The sequence below is a fragment of the Apodemus sylvaticus genome, chromosome 7 (genome assembly GCF_947179515.1).
Source record: "Apodemus sylvaticus chromosome 7, mApoSyl1.1, whole genome shotgun sequence".
Classification (NCBI taxonomy): Eukaryota; Metazoa; Chordata; class Mammalia; order Rodentia; family Muridae; genus Apodemus; species Apodemus sylvaticus.
In genome coordinates, this window is record NC_067478.1 from 38,334,207 (window position 1) to 38,352,410 (window position 18,204).

An 18,204-nucleotide genomic window follows, 5' to 3' on the forward strand; every position below is an offset into this window, starting at 1 on the left:
TCCACCTGCCTGTCACTGTACCAATACCATGCATTTTTTTATCACTATTGCTCTGTAGTATTGATACTGATTCCCCCAGAATTTCTTTTGTTGCTGAGAATAGTTTTAGCTATCCTGGGTTTTTTTTTTAATTCCAGATGAATTTGTTAATTGCTCTTTCTAACTCTGAGAAGAATTGAGTTGGGATTTTGATGGGTATTGCATTGAATCTGTATATTGCTTTTGGCAAAATGGCGATTTTAACTATATTGATCCTGCCAATCCATGAGCATGGGAGGTTTTCCCATTTTTTTGAGGTCTTCTTCCATTTCCTTCTTCAGAGTCTTGAAGTTCTTGTCATAAAGTTCTTTCACATGTTTGGTAAGAATCACCCCAAGATACTTTATACTGTTTGTGGCTATTGTGAAGGGGGTCATTTCCCTAATTTCTTTCTCAGCCTGCTCATCCTTTGAGTATAGGAAGGCCACTGATTTGCTTGTGTTGATTTTATAACCTGCCACTTTGCTGAAGTTGTTTATCAGCTGTAGGAGTTCTCTAGTGGAGTTTTTTGAGTCACTTAGGTAGACTATCATGTCATCTGCAAATAATGATAGTTTGACTTCTTCTTTTCCAATTTGTATCCCTTTGACCTTCTTATGTTGTCGAATTGCCCAAACTAGTACCTCAAGTACAATATTGAAAAGATTTGGAGAAGGGGGGCAGCCCTGTCTAGTCCCTGATTTTAGTGGGATTGCTTCAAGTTTCTCTCCATTTAGTTTGATGCTGGCTACCGGTTTGCTGTATATTGCTTTTACTATGTTTAGGTATGGGCCTTGAATTTTTGTTCTTTCCAAGACTTGAAGAATGAAGGGACGCTGAATTTTCTCAAATGCTTTTTCAGCATCCAATGAAATGACCATGTGGTTTTTTTCTTTGAGTTTGTTTATGTAGTGGAGTGCATTGATGGATTTCTGTATATTGAACCAACCCTGCATTCCCGGGATAAAGCCTACTTGATCATGGTGGATGATCGTTTTGATGTGTTCTTGGATTTGGTTGGCAAGAATTTTATTGAGTATTTTTGCATCGATGTTCATAAGGTAAATTGGTCTGAAGTTCTCTTTCTTTGTTGGATCTTTGTGTGGTGTTGGTATCAGCGCAATTGTGGCTTCGTAGAAGGAATTGGGTAGAGTTCCTTCTGTTTCTGTTTTGTGGAATAGTTTGAAGAGTATTGATGTTAATTCTTCTTTGAAGGTCTGATAGAATTCTGCACTGAAACCATCTGGTCCTGTGCTTTTTTTTGGTTGGAAGACTTTCTATGACTCTGTCTATTTCTTTAGGCATTATGGGACTGTTTAGATGATCTATTTGGTCCTGATTTAATTTTGGTATTTGGTATCTGTCAAGGAAATTGTCCATTTCCCCCAGATTCTCCAGTTGTGTTGTGTATAGGCTCTTGTAGTAGGATCTGTTGATTTTTTGGATTTCCTCAGTTTCTGTTGTAATATCCCCCTTTTCATTTCTAAGTTTGTTAATTTGGATACTTTCTCTGTTTCCTTTGGTCAGTCTGGCTAAGGGTTTATCTATCTTGTTGATTTTCTCAAAGAACCAGCTCCTGGATTCGTTAATTCTTTGTACGGTTCTCTATGTTTCCAATTGATTGATTTCAGCCCTGAGTATGATGATTTCCTGTCCTCTACTCCTCCTGGGTGAATTGGCTTCTTTTTGTTCCAGGACTTTCAGGTGTGTCGTTAAGTTGCTAGTGTATGCTCTCTCCATTTTCTTTTTGGAGGCACTCAGGGCTATGAGTTTTCCTCTTAGAACTGCTTTCATTGTGTCCCAAAGATTTGGGTATGTTGTACCTTCATTTTCATTAAATTCTAAAAAGTCTCTGATTTCTTTCTTTATTTCTTCTTTGGTCAAGGTGTCATTGAGTAGAGTATTATTCTGCCTCCATGTGTATGTGGGCTTTCTGTTGTTTTTGTTGCTATTTAAAATCACTCTTACACCATAGTGATCTGATAGGAGGCATGGGATTAGTTCGATCATCTTATATTTGTTGAGGTCTGCCTTGTGTGCGATTATATGGTTGATTTTGGAGAAGGTACCATGAGGTGCTGAGAAAAAGGTATATTCTTTTGCTTTAGGGTGAAATGTTCTAGAAATATCAGTCAAATCCAATTGGTCCAAAGCTTCAATTAGTTTTACTGTGTCCCTGTTTAGTTTCTGTTTTCCCGATCGGTCCATTGAGGAGAGTGGAGTGTTGAAGTCCCCCACAATTATTGTTTTAGGTGCAATGTGTGCTTTGAGCTTTAGTAAAGTTGTTTTTTTTTTTTTTTTTTTTTTTTTTACGAATGAGGGTGCCCTTGCATTTGGCGCATAGATGTTCAGAATTGAAAGTTTTTCTTGGTGGATTTTTCCTTTGACCAGCAAGAAGTGTCCTTCTGTGTCTCTTTTGATGACTTTAGGTTGAAAGTCAATTTTATCTGATATTAGAATGGCTACTCCTGCTCATTTCCTGTGACCATTGGTTTGTAAGGTTGTCTTCCAGCCTTTTACTCTAAGGTAGTTTTTATCTTTGACACTGAGGTGTGTCTCCTGTATACAGCAAATTGTAGGGTCCTGTTTCCTTATCCAATCTGTTAGTCTATGTCTTTTTATTGGGGAATTGAGACCATTGATGTTAAGAGATATTAGGGAATAGTGATTATTACTTCCTGTCATTTTTGATGTTCTTTTTATATTTGAGTGTTTATCTTCTTTTGGGTTTGATGAAGGAAGGTAACTATCTTGCTTTTTCCAGGCTGTAGTTTCCCTCCTTGTATTGGAGTTTTCCTCCTATTATTCTTTGCAGAGCTGGGTTTGTGGAAAGATATTGTGTAAATTTGGTTTTGTCATGGAATATCTTGGTTTCTCCATCTATGGTGAATGAGAGTTTTGCTGGGAATAGTAGTCTTGGCTGACATTTATGTTCTCTTAGAGTCTGCATGAGATCTGCCCAGGATCTTCTAGCTTTCATGGTCTCTGGTGAGAAGTCTGGTGTGATTCTGATAGGTCTTCCTTTATATGTTACTTGGCCTTTCTCTCTTACTGCCTTTAATTTTCTTTCTTTGTTTAGTGCATTTGGGGTTTTGATTATTATGTGACGGGAGGTATTTCTGCTCAGGTCCAGTCTGTTTGGAGTTCTGTAGGCTTCTTGTATATTCATAGGCATCTCTGTCTTAAGTTAGGAAAGTTTTCTTCCATAATTTTGTTGAAGATATTTGCTGGCCCGTTCTGTTGTAAATCTTCACTCTCATCTATACCTATAATCCTTAGGTTTGGTCTTCTCCTTGTATCCTGGATTTCCTGTATGTTCTGGGATACAAGCTTTTTGCAGTTTGCATTTTCTTTGACAGTTGAGTCAATGGTTTCTATGGTATCTTCGGCATCTGAGATTCTTTCTTCCATCTCTTGTATTCTGTTGTTTATATTTGCATCTATGGCCCCTGATTTCTTCTAAAGGTTTTCTATCTCCAAAGTTGTCTCTGTTTGTGATTTCTTAGTTGTTTCCACTTCTATTTTTAGATCCAGGATGGTTTTGCTCAGTTCCATAATTTGTTTCTTTGTGTTTTCCTGTAATTCTTTAAGAGATTTTTTGTGTTTCCTCTTTTATGACTTCTGCCTGTTGACTCAAGTTCTCCTGCATTTCTTTAAGTTTTTTTTTTTTTTTTTTTTTTTTTTTTTTTTTTTTTTTTTTTTTTTTTTGCCTTTCTTCTTTATTGGCTTCTATCTCTTGGGCCTTATTCTCCTGCATTTCTTTAAGTGATTTTTGTGTTTCCATTATATGGGTTTCTAGCTTATTCATGTTTCCCTGTATTTCTTTAAGAGATTCATTCATGTCCTTTTTGTGTTCTTCTAGCAGCATCATGAACAGTGATTTTAAATCCAAATCTTGTTTCTCTGGTGTGTTGGCATAACCAGGACTTGCTGATGTTGGAGAGTTTGGTTCAGATGCTGCCATATTGCCTAGATGTCTGTTAGTAGCGTCCCTGTGTTTGCCCTTTGCCATCTTGTTCTTGGAGCTAATGCAATTGGTGGAACAATTGCTAATGCAATTGGTCTTGTCTCTGACTGGTGTTTCAGCCTCCTGAGAGGCTCTAGGGCTATTTCTGCAACACTGGATGGCAGGGTTTCCCCTGTTGCAGATTGCTGATGTGCTTTCCTCCCCTTGCAGCCCTAGTGTTCTTTGCCCCAAATTGTGTCTGTGAGCCAGATGGTGCCAGTTTGCTCCTTCAGGGAGTGCTGAGGCTGTATGCTGCAGGGACCTTTTCTGTGTGCTGATTACTCTGCTGGGCAGCGGAACTTCCAACTGGGTTGGTGCACACAAGGCTAGCCTAGCTGCTCAGGCCCTGAGTCTAGACAAAAGCCTGGCAGGCCAATGTCCGAGCAAAGTTCCCCTCAGCTGTAAGTGTTAATTGGGTCTGTCAGGTGGCAAGGATGGTGGCGTGCACTTGCTCCCTGAGAGTGCTGGGAGAGTCTGCTGGCCTAACAACCTCCTGGCCATGTTGGCACACAGATGGCCCACCGATCAGCCCAGGGCCTGGGGGCAGCCCAGGGCCTGGGGGTATTCCAGGGCCTGACCGTCTGAGACCCCTGCTATGTCCGCCTTGGTCTATGCCTGTTAGCTGGTTTGGTTTTGCCTGCTAGGTCTCTCTGGCTTCCCGTAGGCAAAATGGCAGCAGTGCGCACACCGGCCTGGGGAAACAACCTCCTGGCCGGGTTTGCAACCCAGTGCCCCCCCCCCCATTCAGCCCAGGGCCTGGGTGCAGGCCAACATCCTTCAGGCTTAGACGCCCGCGATGTTGGTCTCGGATTATATTTGCGTACCTCTGTCTGATTTCTCTGGTGACTGAGAACCAATATGGAGGCCTTGTAACTGACTGGAGGGAGGCAGAGTTCTGATGTGGCTTCTGTGTGGTGAAAGGCACCGTAAATCTGCCGCTGCTTGCAGCCTGGCTGGCCAGCGATGGCCAGTGGTCGTGGGCGCAGGGTCTGCGTGGACCCTGTCCGCTTGGTTCTACTGCTGATGGCCCTTCCTATGGACCAGTTGCTGCTGTTGTTTTGTTGCTGCCGCTCCCCCTTTTCATTTCTAATTTTGTTAATTTGGATACTGTCTCTGTGCCCTTTGGTTAGTCTGGCTAAGGGTTTATCTATTTTGTTGATTTTCTCAAAGAACCAGCTCCTGGTTTTGTTGATTCTTTGTATGGTTCTCTTTGTTTTCACTTGATTGATTTCAGCCATGCGTTTGATGATTTCCTGTCTTCTACTCCTCCAGGGTAAATTAGCTTCTTTTTGTTCCAGAGCTATCACAGGTGCTGTTAATCTGCTAATGTATGCTCTCTCCCATTTCTTTATGAAGGCACTCAGGGCTATGAGTTTTCCTCTTAGCACTGCTTTCATTGTGTCCCATAGATTTGGGTATGTTGTGCCTTCATTTTCATTAAATTCTAAAAAGTCTTTGATTTCTTTCTTTATTTCTTCTTTCACTAAAGTATCATTGAGTATTGTTCAGCCTCCATGTGTATATGGGCTTTCTGTTGTTTTTGTTGCTATTGAAGACCACTCTTACTCCATAGTGATCTGATAGGAGGCATGGGACTAGTTCAGCCTTCTTATACTTGTTGAGGACTGTCTTGTGACAAATTATATGGTCGATTTTAGAGAAGGTATTATCAGGTACTGAGAAAACGGTATATTCTTTTGCTTTACGATGAAATGTTCTATAAATATCTGTTAAATCCATTTGGTCCAAAGCTTCAATTAGTTTTACTGTATCTTTGTTTAGTTTCTATTTTACTAATAGATCCCTTGAGGAGAGTGGAGTGTTGAAGTCACCCACAACTATTGTGTTAGGTGCAATGTGTGCTTTGAGATTTAGTAAAGTTTCTTTTACGAATGAGGGTGCTCTTGCATTTGGAGCGTAGATGTTCAGAATTGAGAGTTCTTGGTGGATTTGTCCTTTGACCAGAAAGAAGTGTCCTTCTGTGTCTCTTTTGATGACTTTAGGTTGAAAATCAATTTTATCTGTTATTAGAATGGCTACTGTGGCTCATTTCCTGAGACCATTTGCTTGTAAAAGTGTCTTCCCCTGCCAGGAGCCAAACTGACATTACTTTTCATTTAGAGTTCAATTTAAAGATAGGCTTTAGTTTTGACTTTTCCTCAGCTACAGACCTTGGAGAGATAGGGTGGTCACTGCCCTCCCAGAAGAAGAAAACACCGTGCAGCTGCCAGAGATTCACCTTGGCGGAATGCCCAGACTATGCGAAGAATCCCACTTGCTCACTTCTTCCCCTGCCTATATAAGTTCCCTGAGAAAATACAGTTTGATAGGTGTTGAGCAGTTACTTACTCTTGGCCTCTTCGCATCTCCTGTCTCTGTTTCTCTGCCCTTCTCTTCTAGGGTCCCCTGTCGAAAACCCCCGCAGGCCGGGGCCTTCCAGCCTTTTACTCTAAGTTAGTTTTTGTCTTTGACACTGAGGTGTGTCTCCTGTATGCAAAAAAATGTAGGGTCCTTTTTCCTTATCCAGTCTGTTAGTCTATGTCTTTTTATTGGGGAATTGAGTCCATTGATATTAAGAGATATTAAAGAATAGTGATTATTGTTTCCTGTCATTTTTATGTTATTTTTATATTTGAGTGGTTATCTTCTTTTGAGTTTGATGAAAGAAGGTTACTATCTTGCTTTTTCCAGGGAATAGTTTCCCTTTTGTATTGGTGTTTTACCCCTATGATCCTTTGTAGGGCTGGATTTGTGGAAAGATATTGTGTAAATTGGTTTGTCATGGAATATCTTGGTTTCTCCATCTATGGTGATTGAGAGTTTTGCTAGATATAGTAGTCTTGGCTGACATTTGCGTTCTCTTGGAGTCTGCATGAGATCCACCCAGGATCTTCTAGCTTTCATAGTCTCTGGTGAGAAGTCTGGTGTATTTCTGGTAGGTCTGCCTTTATATGTTACCTGACCTTTTTCTCGTAATGCATTTAATATTCTTTCTTTGTTTTGTGCATTTTGTGTTTTGACTATTAAGTGATAAGAGGAATTTCTTTTCTAGTACAAACTATTTGGAGTTCTTGTATGTTTATGGGCATCTCTTTCTTTAAGTCAGATAAGTTTTCTTCTATAATTTTGTTGAAGATATTTACTGGTCCTTTCATTTGGGAATCTTATCTCTTCTATACCTCTTACACTTAGGTTTGGTCTTCTCATTGTGTCCTGGATTTCCTGGATGTTTCATGTTAGGAGCAATTTGCATTTTGCATTTTTGACTGTTGTGTCAATGTTTTCTATAGTATTTTCTGCACTTTTGATTCTTTCTTCCATCTCTTCTATTCTGCTGGTGATACTTGCATCTATGACTCCTGATCTCTTTCCTAGGTTTCTATCTCCAGAGTTGTCTCCCTTTGTTATTTCTTTATTATTTCTATTTCCATTTATAGATCTTGAATGGTTTTGTTCAATTCCCTCACCTGTTTTGTTGGGCTTTCCTGTAATTCATTAAGAGAGTGTTTCATTTCCTCTTTAAGACCTTCCAGCTTTTCACTCGTATTCTCCTTTATTTCTTGAATGGAGTTATTCAAGTCCATCTTAAATTCCTCTATCATCATCATGAAATGTGACTTTAAATGAGAATCTTGCTTTTCTTGTGTGTTGCAGTGTTCAAGGTTCTCTGTGATGGGAGAGCTGGGTTTGGATAATGCGAAATAGCTTTGGTTTCTGTTGCTTATGTCCTTGCCCTTGCCTCTCAATGCAGCAACCAGTCATGCACTAGAGCCTTCAAATCATGATGCAAAATGATCTTTTCTCTTTAAACATGTTGATTATCTAAATCAGTGTTTCTCACTCTTTCTAATCTGCTGCCTTTTAATACAATTCTTCATGTTGTGGTGATCCTCCAGCCATAAAATTATTTTCATTGTTAAATCATATTTTTGCTAGTTATAAATCATAATGTAAATATTTTGTAGATATAGGTTTATCAGTGGGGTCTCAATTCAAAAGTTGAAAAACACTGATCTAAATTTTCTTGTTATTGTGATGAAACCTAACACAGAAGATTTAAATGACAGGGCTGGTGTATTAGTTTGGGTTCTCTAGAGTCATAGAATGTATGTGCAGTCTCTACATAGTTAGGGAATTTGTCTATGACTTAGAGTCTATAGTCCAACTCCCCAGCAATGGTCAGAAGCAGCTGTGGATGAAAGTAGAAGGATCTAGCAGTTGCTCATTCCCATGAGGCAAGCAGGCAAAGAAGAGTGAGTAAATCTTGCTTCTTATATAGAAGCAATGTCCTTATATAGATCTCCAGCAGAGGGTGTGGCCCAGATTAAAGGCATGTGTCTCCATGCCTTTAATCCCAGATGATCTTGAACTCAGAGATCTCCTTGTCTTTATCTTCTGGAATTCATCGCCACTATGCTTCAAGCTCTCCATGCCAAGATCCAGGTCAGAAACTTATATCTCTGAGCCTCCAGATTAGGATCATATATGAGCCTTCCAATTCTAGATTGTAGTTCCTTCCAGATATAGTCAAGTTGACAGCTAGGAATAGCTGTTGATGAGGTGAGGCAGCTCAGCAGTTAAGAGTACTGACTGCTTTTCCAGAAGTCCTGAGTTCAATTTCCAGCAACCACAAAGTGGCTGACAACCATCTGTAATGAGATCTAGTGCCCTCTTCTGGTGTGTCTGAAGACAGCTACAGTCTACTTTATTGTGTTTATTTATTTACTTATTTATTTATGATAAAATAAATAAGCCTTTTTAAAAAATTTAAAAGATACACAAAAATCATTTTGAAAATGACATTCATCTAATAACCTTAAAAATTTAGACTGGCTGTGGATATGGCTCAGTAAAGCATGTGCTTTGCAAGCCCAGGGACCTAAGATAAATTCATTCCCAGAACCAAATTAAAATTATGCTCGTTGTGGCACATGCTTAATATTTCAGAGCTGGGAACTGGAGACAGAAGGATCCCATTGGGATGCCCCTTGTCCTGTAAAGATCCTAGATCAGGAGTAAGGATGGCTGTGAGTCACCATGTGGTTGCTGGTGTTTGAACTCAGTATCTTTGGAAGAACAGTTGGTACTCTTTCCCACTGAGCCATCTTTCCAACCCTGTGCTGAACTTCATGAAATTGGTTTAGTCTATGATGATCCTATCCCAAATCTGAATTCCTGTTGAAAAACCACAGTTATGGATCTGGACTTTGAGATGGACCATTACAAATGGATTGTTGTGTTCTGTTTAATTTTGGCAGTAATATAATACCTATGTTTTTTTGTTTTTTTAGTTTTAGAGCCAGTGACAACAAGACTTGAGAATGAAAACTAGATGTAGTAAACATCCAGAAAATGCAGAGACAAGAGGAAAATGCATAGTATTAGTACTGGGATGTTTGAGATAGGGTCTCCATGGACCTGGCTTTCCCTGTTAATCTGTCTATTGATCAGGACAGCATCTGGTATGGCCTGCAGAGTTGATTCTTGTACATTTTTTGTGGGGTGTATGTAAATGGATTGTTTTGCCAATCCATTGACAGTGCTCTGTTCTGTGAAGGTTGTGGTCAGCTGACACAGCTGTACAGACTGAGCAGAGTGAATGTAATCATGACCTTAATGAAGCAGGTCACCATCTCAGTGATTGTAAACTTGATCGTGAGCTATTTCTTTAGGCATCACACAGTGGATATTTGGGAATGTTGCAATAAACATCCAGTTGCAAATACTTATTCAATTCAGCTTGTGTCAGATTAACCAGCGTGCCCTAGTACATGTTCCACTTCCATAGTTATTGAGTTTTCAGTTAGTGCATCAAGCACAGTAATGTCAGTCTCCTAACTAGCATGATTGTGCACATGATAAGGTTTTCCTATGACATTGTCTGTTTTTGTTTGTTTGGGTTTTTTTATTTTATTTTATTTTATTTATTTATTTATTTTTTTATGAGACTGGGTTTCTGTGTATAGCCCTGGCTATCCTGGAACTCATTCTGTAGACCAGGCTGGCCTCTAACTCAGAAATCTACCTACCTCTGCCTCCCAGAGTGCTGGGATTACAGACATGTGCCACCACCAGCACCTCCGGGCTCCCTGTAACATTGTCAAACACTGACTTGATCACATTTGTCCAGGCCTCCCTACCATTTCTTAATTTTGAAACAGGGTTTCTCTTTGACTGAATGGTCTTTATTGCACCTGCCTCTGCTTTCCAAGTGCTAAGATTAAATGGGCTTTACTTTCTAAATTCTTAACTGCTGCATATTTCCATTTTCCTTTATGGTAATTGACTTGCTTTTTTTTTTTTTTCCAGCAGTGTCTCAAAATTGTCCTAATAATCAATTATAGAGATGCCTCAGTTTAGATTAAAGAAAACTTATCCTTAGAATACTGTAAAATTGCCTGACTTCAATTGTTTTTGCTAGCCTGTATAAGGTAGTATCACTGGTTATGGATAAATTATTCTAGCATGCTTTTGCTTAGTTGTAACACTTTTCAAGACAGTTTTCAGTATCCCAGGTTGTCTGCACTCTGTACTAGGATGATGTTGAACTAGATCCTCCTGCTTCCCAAACGCTTGGATTAAAAGCATGTCAGCCCACCCCTCTACCTAATTCATCATTAAATTCAAGGTATTTAAATTAATTTTAACACTAAGCAGGAGGAGAGTAGTTTCGTTTTTATTCCCCTGTACATGTGAAGTTTACCTGGTACCATTGGTGAAAACTTGTTACATTTGAAAAATGTGAATATGCAGTTGTTTACGGGTTCTCTACTTTAGGTGCAATTGAATGTCTAGTCAGGTAGCTTTTTTTTAGGATGTTAGAATTTCATTTGATACTGTGCTTTTTTTTTTTTTTTTTTTTTTTTTTTTTTTTTTTTTTTTTTTTTTTTTTTTGTGCCGTCTTCCAATGATCTGCTTTGCTGTATTACATGTTATTTGCCGTGTCTTCTTTTTATTTATCTGAAGAAATACTAATTTCTCTTTTGATTTCTTCCTTGGTTTTTTGTCTATCCGAGAGTAACTGAATTTCCATATAAAGTGAAAACTGTGGATATATTTCAAGATGATCACTTGAGCCCAGTCAAAGGTTCACTAATTGATAAATCTCATAGACCCAGAACATGCCTTTACTTTCAGCAGAAGTAGGTGGAGCTTGGATTTCCAAGACCAGTCTACAAGGCAGGGTTTAGAACACAACTACACAGAGAAACATATGTTGAATTGTGAAGAGGAAATGAAAGGTTTGGTGACCTTTAATCAAGTGGTAAAAGGTCAAACTGAGCCAGGGTTGGGAACTAAAAGTGTTTTAACACTTAACCTATTTCCTTTTCTTTTTGCTTATGGTTTTTCTTTTCTTTTTTTCTTTTATTTTTAAGACAGGACTTCTCTGTTTATCCCTGGCTGTCCATGAACTGTGTAGACCAGGCTGCCATTCAACTCAGATCTCCCACCACCCTAATGCTGGGATGAAAGCATGTGTCACCACAGCTCAGCCCTCTGCCTAATTTTTCACTCTGATTCTAGGTATGAATGCTTAGCCATTTATTCTACAGGTTTCATTATTAGTGGGAGGAATCAAGTTTGTTTTTCCCCCTGTAGATATTATTTTCTTTGTATGATTGATGAGAGGACTTAATTTCTTCACAGGAAACCTTGGTGCCTTTTAAAAATAAGTTGGCTGTGCATATGCAGTTCTTTATGGGTTCTCTGTACCATGTTTGGGTGCAGTTGAGTGTACAGTCAGGTAGTCCCGAGCTTATTTTTACACTGACAATCACAGAGTCTTGGTTTCAGTTGTTATTTACTTATTCCTATTTCTTTAGGATGTTAAAAATTTTTTTCATTGATCCTTTGTTTTGTTTTGTTTTGTTTTGTTTTGTTTTGGCTTTGTGTTTCTATGTGCATGTTGATTTCTGTGAGTTCTAGTACTGCTTTTGCTGTATCACATGTTATTTGTTGACTCCTTTTTATTTATTTGAAGAAATATGAATTTCCCTTTTGATTTTATCTTTGATTCAATGCCTATTCAAGAGTAACTGAGGGCTGGAGAGATGGCTCAGAGGTTAAGAGCACTGACTGCTGTTCCAGAGTTCCTGAGTTCAGTTCTCAGCAATGACATGGTGGCTTACAAACATCTTTAATGGGATCTGATGCCCTCTTTTGGTGTGTCTGAAGATAACTACAGTGTACTCAGAAAATTAATAAGTAAATTTAAAAAAAAATGAAAAGTAATTGAATTTCCATGCAAAATGGGGATACAACTCAGGAGTGTAAAGCAGGTATATCACTTGAGCACAGTCAAAGGTTCATTAATTGGTAAATCTCATTGACCAAGAACTTGGTCAGATGATTTAAATTAATTAAAAAAACAAAATTGGTGTGGCACATACCTTTAGCATCAGCAGTGGCAGGTGGATCTCTAAGTTCTAAGGCCAGTCTACAGAGCAAGTTTCAGGACAGAACTACACAGAGAAACAGGTTAGGAGGGTTGTCTAAGAAATTTAAATCTTATTGATCTCTTATTAATGCTGGGAAACAGTTAAAAGCCACGCAGTGTTGTGAAATGATTTGAGTTCTAAGCCTCTGCCTGTTTCTGTAGTTTCTTCTGCTTATTTCCTTGCCTTCTGATGGGTGTTTTAATATATTTACTTGATATAGTCCAAGTCATTATGTATTTTATATATTAAATAGTACATGTCTGCTAAGGAGCCCTGAGATAAGCCATGTCTCCATTCTCTGAAAATATCGGTACAGGATGCTGAATAAAACCAAATGGAACCTTACAGAAATACAAAACACAAGTGAAGATTTCCTATGTTGGTTGATTACTTTGGAAGAGTAGATCACTGTTTCGACCTGGAGCTCACTCAGACCAAGCTGGCCTTAGGAATTTATGGCAATCCTGCCCCCCAACTGTAGATTACAGGTAAGTTTTACCATGCCAGCCAGAGAATCCTTCCTATTAAATGATTAAAAAATGGAGTCCAAACCAGTTGAACTTTAGGAAACATACAGCTAGGCTTAAGGTATTGCATGAATAAAGCAAGGTATGGATTCAGATATATTTGTGATACAATGGGATATTGGGATTAATGTGATGGGAAAAATTGAATTCCAGATAAGGTTGAATGATATGTACATTGCAGTTTCTGAGCAGATGGGTTCAAATTGTAATGCATTTTCAGTAAGATACTGTGATGATAATTTGATGTGTTCATTATGCATTGAAGGTAGAACATGGTCAGGTTTTATATGGTAGGGAATAGGGGTGTTTTGTTTATGTGTGCAATTGCCCTTTTGTGCCAGAGTGGCATGTTGGATCTCAAGCTAGAGTTCAGCTGCTGTGAGGGAGCTGGGTACTTAACTTGGGTCCTGAAAGCAGTAAGCACATTTGACCACTGAGCCATCCCCATCATTGACCTGAACAAGAGACAAGCCCAAACAAGGCATCGTTTTAGTGGAAAGTAAAATTATTTTCCATTAAATTTACTAACTCAAACCTTGTAATATACACTGGATGACATTTTTGGCTAAACCTCCCAATTTAGAGATTCTGACTGAATAATTCTTTTTGTCAATAAAGGGCTAAATTTTTTGTCACCTGGGACCTGAAGCTTCTTAAGGAACTTACCTGAGATCTCAGTAGAGACTCAAGTCTTAAAAAAAAGCTGGGGTCTGGGGCTTGAGAAATGGCTGCAATTCAAAGAACCTGGGTGTTGAAAGTGCACACCTTTAATCCAGGCACTCCTGGTTCCAGGATCACACTCTCCCTCCCCCTAACACCACTCACCTCCTCTGAGAGAGTGGAGATTCCCCCATCCCCATTATCCAACTGATGGCTCAGCAGTTAATAGCACAGGCTGTTCTTCAAGAGGTCATGAGTTTAAGTCCCAGCAACCACATATAATCTCAGAGCCATCTATAAAGTTATCTGATGGCCACTTCTGTCATGCAGGTGCACATGCTGATTGAGACATGTATTTAGTTTGTTTTGTTTTATTTGAGTCAGGGTCTCACTATGTAGCTCTGGCTTTCCTGGAGCTGAAGTTTGTAGGCCAGGCTGGCCTTGAACCACAGATTGCCCAGCCTCTAACTCCAGAGTGCTGGGGTTGAAGGTGAGAGCCTCCACACCCAGCTTAGAAGAAAGATTCCCAATTGAGAAAATGCATGCATAGGATTGGCATAGCCTATGGGCAAGTCTAGGGCGAGTTAGTAATTAGTGGTTGCTTAGCATCACTCCTGGGGAGGTGAGCCTGAGTAGTATAAGGAAACAAGCTGTGCTGGGTGCTGGTGTCAGGCAGTTCTCTGTGAACTGAGGGCAACTAGAGAAACACTTTCTTAGGAAAAAAGAAAACTGAGCATGCCAGTGGACACCTTTTCCCAATGGAGCCATTCCACCATGGCTTCTGCTTCAGCTCTATCCTTGAGCTCTTCCCTGACTTTCCTGTGTGATGGAGTGTGGGCTGTGTGCTATGAGCTGAAATAAACCCTTTCCTCCCCAAGTTACTTGTGGTCTTGGTGTTTATTAAAGCGATGGAAACACTAACAAAGAAGGGAATCCTTAGGTAAAAATATAACCCCCTTGAGAAAGAGCTTTTAAAAGAATTATTTTAAAATCTTAACATTAAGACTGTGCATTACATTGGGTAGTGCTGGTACACACCTTTAATCCCAGCACTTGGGAGACAGAGGCAGGTGGATTTCTGAGCTCGAGGTGAGTCTGGTCTACAGAGTTAGTTCCAGGACAGCCAGGGCTATACACAGAAACCATGTCTTGAAAAACCAAAAAAAAAAAAAATTGCTGTACATTCCTGGTCGAGGAAGATGGCTCAACAGGTAAAGACACTTACCATCAAACCTGAGGACCTGCTTTCCTAAGCCAAGACCTCCATATTCCCAGCGTGGTATCAGCATGTGCTCACAAATAAATGTAAAAATACAAAAAGAAAAACTTTTGGGGACTGTTTCTGTTATCATTAGAGGAAGCAGATTCTTGACTCTCAGGTTGAGTAATAGAAGCTCCAAAAGAATCAAAGACTAAAGTGTAAGACTTTCATGAAGCCACTCATCTGAACTAAAATAGAGGCTACTTAGCATTGGACACAGCAGGAGAAAGTGTTCTTAAAAGCTTATCACAAACTGAAGTTCTGGGACTGGACAGATGACTCTTATTAAGAGAGAGAATTACTGTTCTTGAGGACCTGAGTTAAAATCTCAACACCTATCTAGTCAGACAGGTCACATCTACCTGTAACTCCACCTCAAAAGGTAATCCTACACCTCTGATTTCTGTGGGTGCCTGTACTCACACAGTGTACAGGTGCTTAGACATACATAAAAACAAAATCTTAAAAAAAAAACTGAAGCCCCAACTGGATAACTTGACTTGTTCCAAAATAAGAAATATCAACTGGTAAAGGGCCTTGCTGTCAAGCCTGACTGGACACCCCACGGACCATACTGTAAGGGAGAAACCAACCTGGCCTCTGTCTTTGATGTATATAACATGGCACAGCTTGATAGACACACCAAACAAAAATATTTTGGAGAAAATAGAAGGTTGATTTAAAGGAAAGGAAGGATAGAAAAGAGACCTCAGTGGAAGAGGAAGCCCCTAGCCTCTCAGACTTGTGCCAGTGTAAGGGGATACCTTTAAAGATCGCCCTCCCCAGCTCAGAGAAAAAGTGACAGGGGATGGAGGCAGGATTTGAGATGGGGTGACCAGGAGGGGAGTAGTAAGTGGGATGTAAAGGGAATAATTAAAGAAATAAAATTAAATTTATGAAAAATTGGTGTTCAGACCCAAACAGAATTCAGAACAGATGAATCTTAAATGTCTGAGAAGCACTTACAGAAATGTACATCCTTAGTTATCAGATAAGGACAAATCAAATTGACTCAGAATTCACCTTCACATTCATCAAAATGGATAAAGAAAAAATGTTAAGTTGCAGTTCATCCTGGAAAAGATGTGGAGCAAAGAGAACACTCCTCCATTGCTGGTGGGAATGCAAACTTGTGCATATGCTTTGGAAATCAATTTGGTAGTTTCTCAGAAAAGTGGAAATAGAACTATCTCAAGGCCCAGGTATACCACTCCTGGATATACAAAAACAAGATGCTCTAACATTTAATCCCAGCACTTGGGAGGCAGAGGCAGGCAGATTTCTGAGTTCGAGGCCAGCCTGGGCTACAGAGTGACTTCCAGGACAGCCAGGGCCACACAGAGAAACCTTGTCTCAAAAAACAAACAAACAAATAAAAAGATGCTCTATCAAACCATAAGAGCACATGCTCAACTATGTTCTTAGTAGCTTTATTCATAATAATCGGAAACTGAAAACAACTGAAAAATGGATAAAGAAAATGTGGTACCTTAACATAAAGGAATATTACTCAAATATTAAAAAAAATGACACCATTAAATATGTAGACAAATCGATGAATCTTGAAAAGATCATCCTGACGGGTGGTGGTGGCACACACCTGTAATCCCAGCACTCTGGGAGGCAGGGACAGGTGGGTTTCTGAGTTTGAGACCAGCCTGGTCTACAGAGTGAGTTCCAGGACAGCCAGAGCTATACAGAAAAACCATGTCTCAAAAAACCAAAGCCAAAAAACCAAAACAAAGAAAGAGAGGAAGGAAGGAAGGAAGGAAGGAAGGAAGGAAGGAAGGAAGGAAGGAAGGAAGGAAGGAAGGAAGGAAGGAAGGAAGGAAGGAAGGAAGGAAGGAAGGAAGGGACGAAGAAAGGAAGGAAGAAAGACTCGGGAAAGCCCACAGACACTATTAATCATATATGGCCATACTTGCAGACCGGTGCCTAGCGTAACTCTCATCTGGAAACAGATGCAGAGACCCACAGTAAAACATTAGGTAGACCTTGAGGAATTCTGTGTAAGACAGGGAGGAAAGATTGAGGGAGCCAACAAGTCAAGGACACTACAGGAAAACCTACAGAATCACTGACCACAACCACCAAACAGAGAACATCAATGGAACTTAGGCCCTCTGCACATATGTAACAGATATGCAGCTTGGTGTTCAAAGGGAACATTCCAGAGCATGAGATGTTAGTGACTTTGTTGCCTGTCCTGAGCTACCTGCTTCCTAATTGGGCTGCCTTGTATAGCTTCAATAGAAGAAGATGTGCCTAGTCTTACTGCAATGTGATATGCCAATGAGGTTTAATATCCATGGGAGTCTTCTTCTCTGAGAAGAAGGGGATGAAGGATAGTAGAAGGAGACGTGAGGAGAAACTGGGAAGATAAGAGGGAGGGGAAGATGGAGTTGGGACACAAAGTTAATTGATCAATTAATTAATTAATGGGAAAAACACTCATGGTATTGACATTAAAAACAGATTGATCAGTGGTATCAAATCAAAGACACAGTAAGAAATCCACACACACACATTGAATCCTGATTTTTGATACAAAAGGCAGAAATTCATAATGGTGAAAAGAAAACACCTTCAACAAATAGTGCTGGTCTATTTGGATCTGAAGTTGTAGAGGAATGCAAATTGATCCATATCCATGACCCTATGTAAAACTCAAGACCAAGTGGATTGAAGACCTCAATATAAAACAAAATACACTGTACCTTATAGAAGAGAAAGTGGGAGAAAGTCTTGATTGAACTCAATGGCATAGAAAACAACTTCTTAAACATAAAACCACTAGAACAGGTACTACAAACAATGACTAAATATTGGCTCCTCATGAAACTGAAAAGCTTGTGTATAGAAAAGTACACCATCAATAGGATAAAATGGCAGCCTTTAGAATAGAAAAAGATTTTCACCAATTCAACATTCAGTAGAGGGCTAATATCTAAAATATATGAAAAACTCAAGAAACTAGTCATCAACAAACTAAATAGTTCAATTATAAAATGGAATACACGTGTACCAGAGAATTCTCAATGGAGGAATTACAAATATCTGAGAAACACTTAAATGCTCAACATCCTCAGCTATCAGGGAAATGCAAATCAAAACACCTTTGAGGTTCCATGCTATACTTGTCAGTGGTTGAGATCAATAACATGAGTGACAGCTCATGCTGGTGATTAGGGGAACAAACCACTATCTGCCAGGAGCCATTCTCACAGAGATCTCAAAAACTCCCATCCTCTCAGCCATTTCCAGCTTACTTTCTCTAGGCTGCCTTTAGAATGA

The 18,204-nt window shown here is 39.5% G+C and overlaps 1 non-coding gene across 1 annotated transcript; it reads left to right on the forward strand.

Moving 5' to 3' along the window:
- The first annotated feature begins 9,166 nt into the window (after positions 1 to 9,166).
- Positions 9,167 to 9,238, forward strand: LOC127690302 (small nucleolar RNA SNORD50). The gene has a single exon (XR_007979030.1). It is a non-coding gene; the product is annotated as a small nucleolar RNA SNORD50 (small nucleolar RNA).
- The last annotated feature ends 8,966 nt before the right edge of the window (positions 9,239 to 18,204 follow it).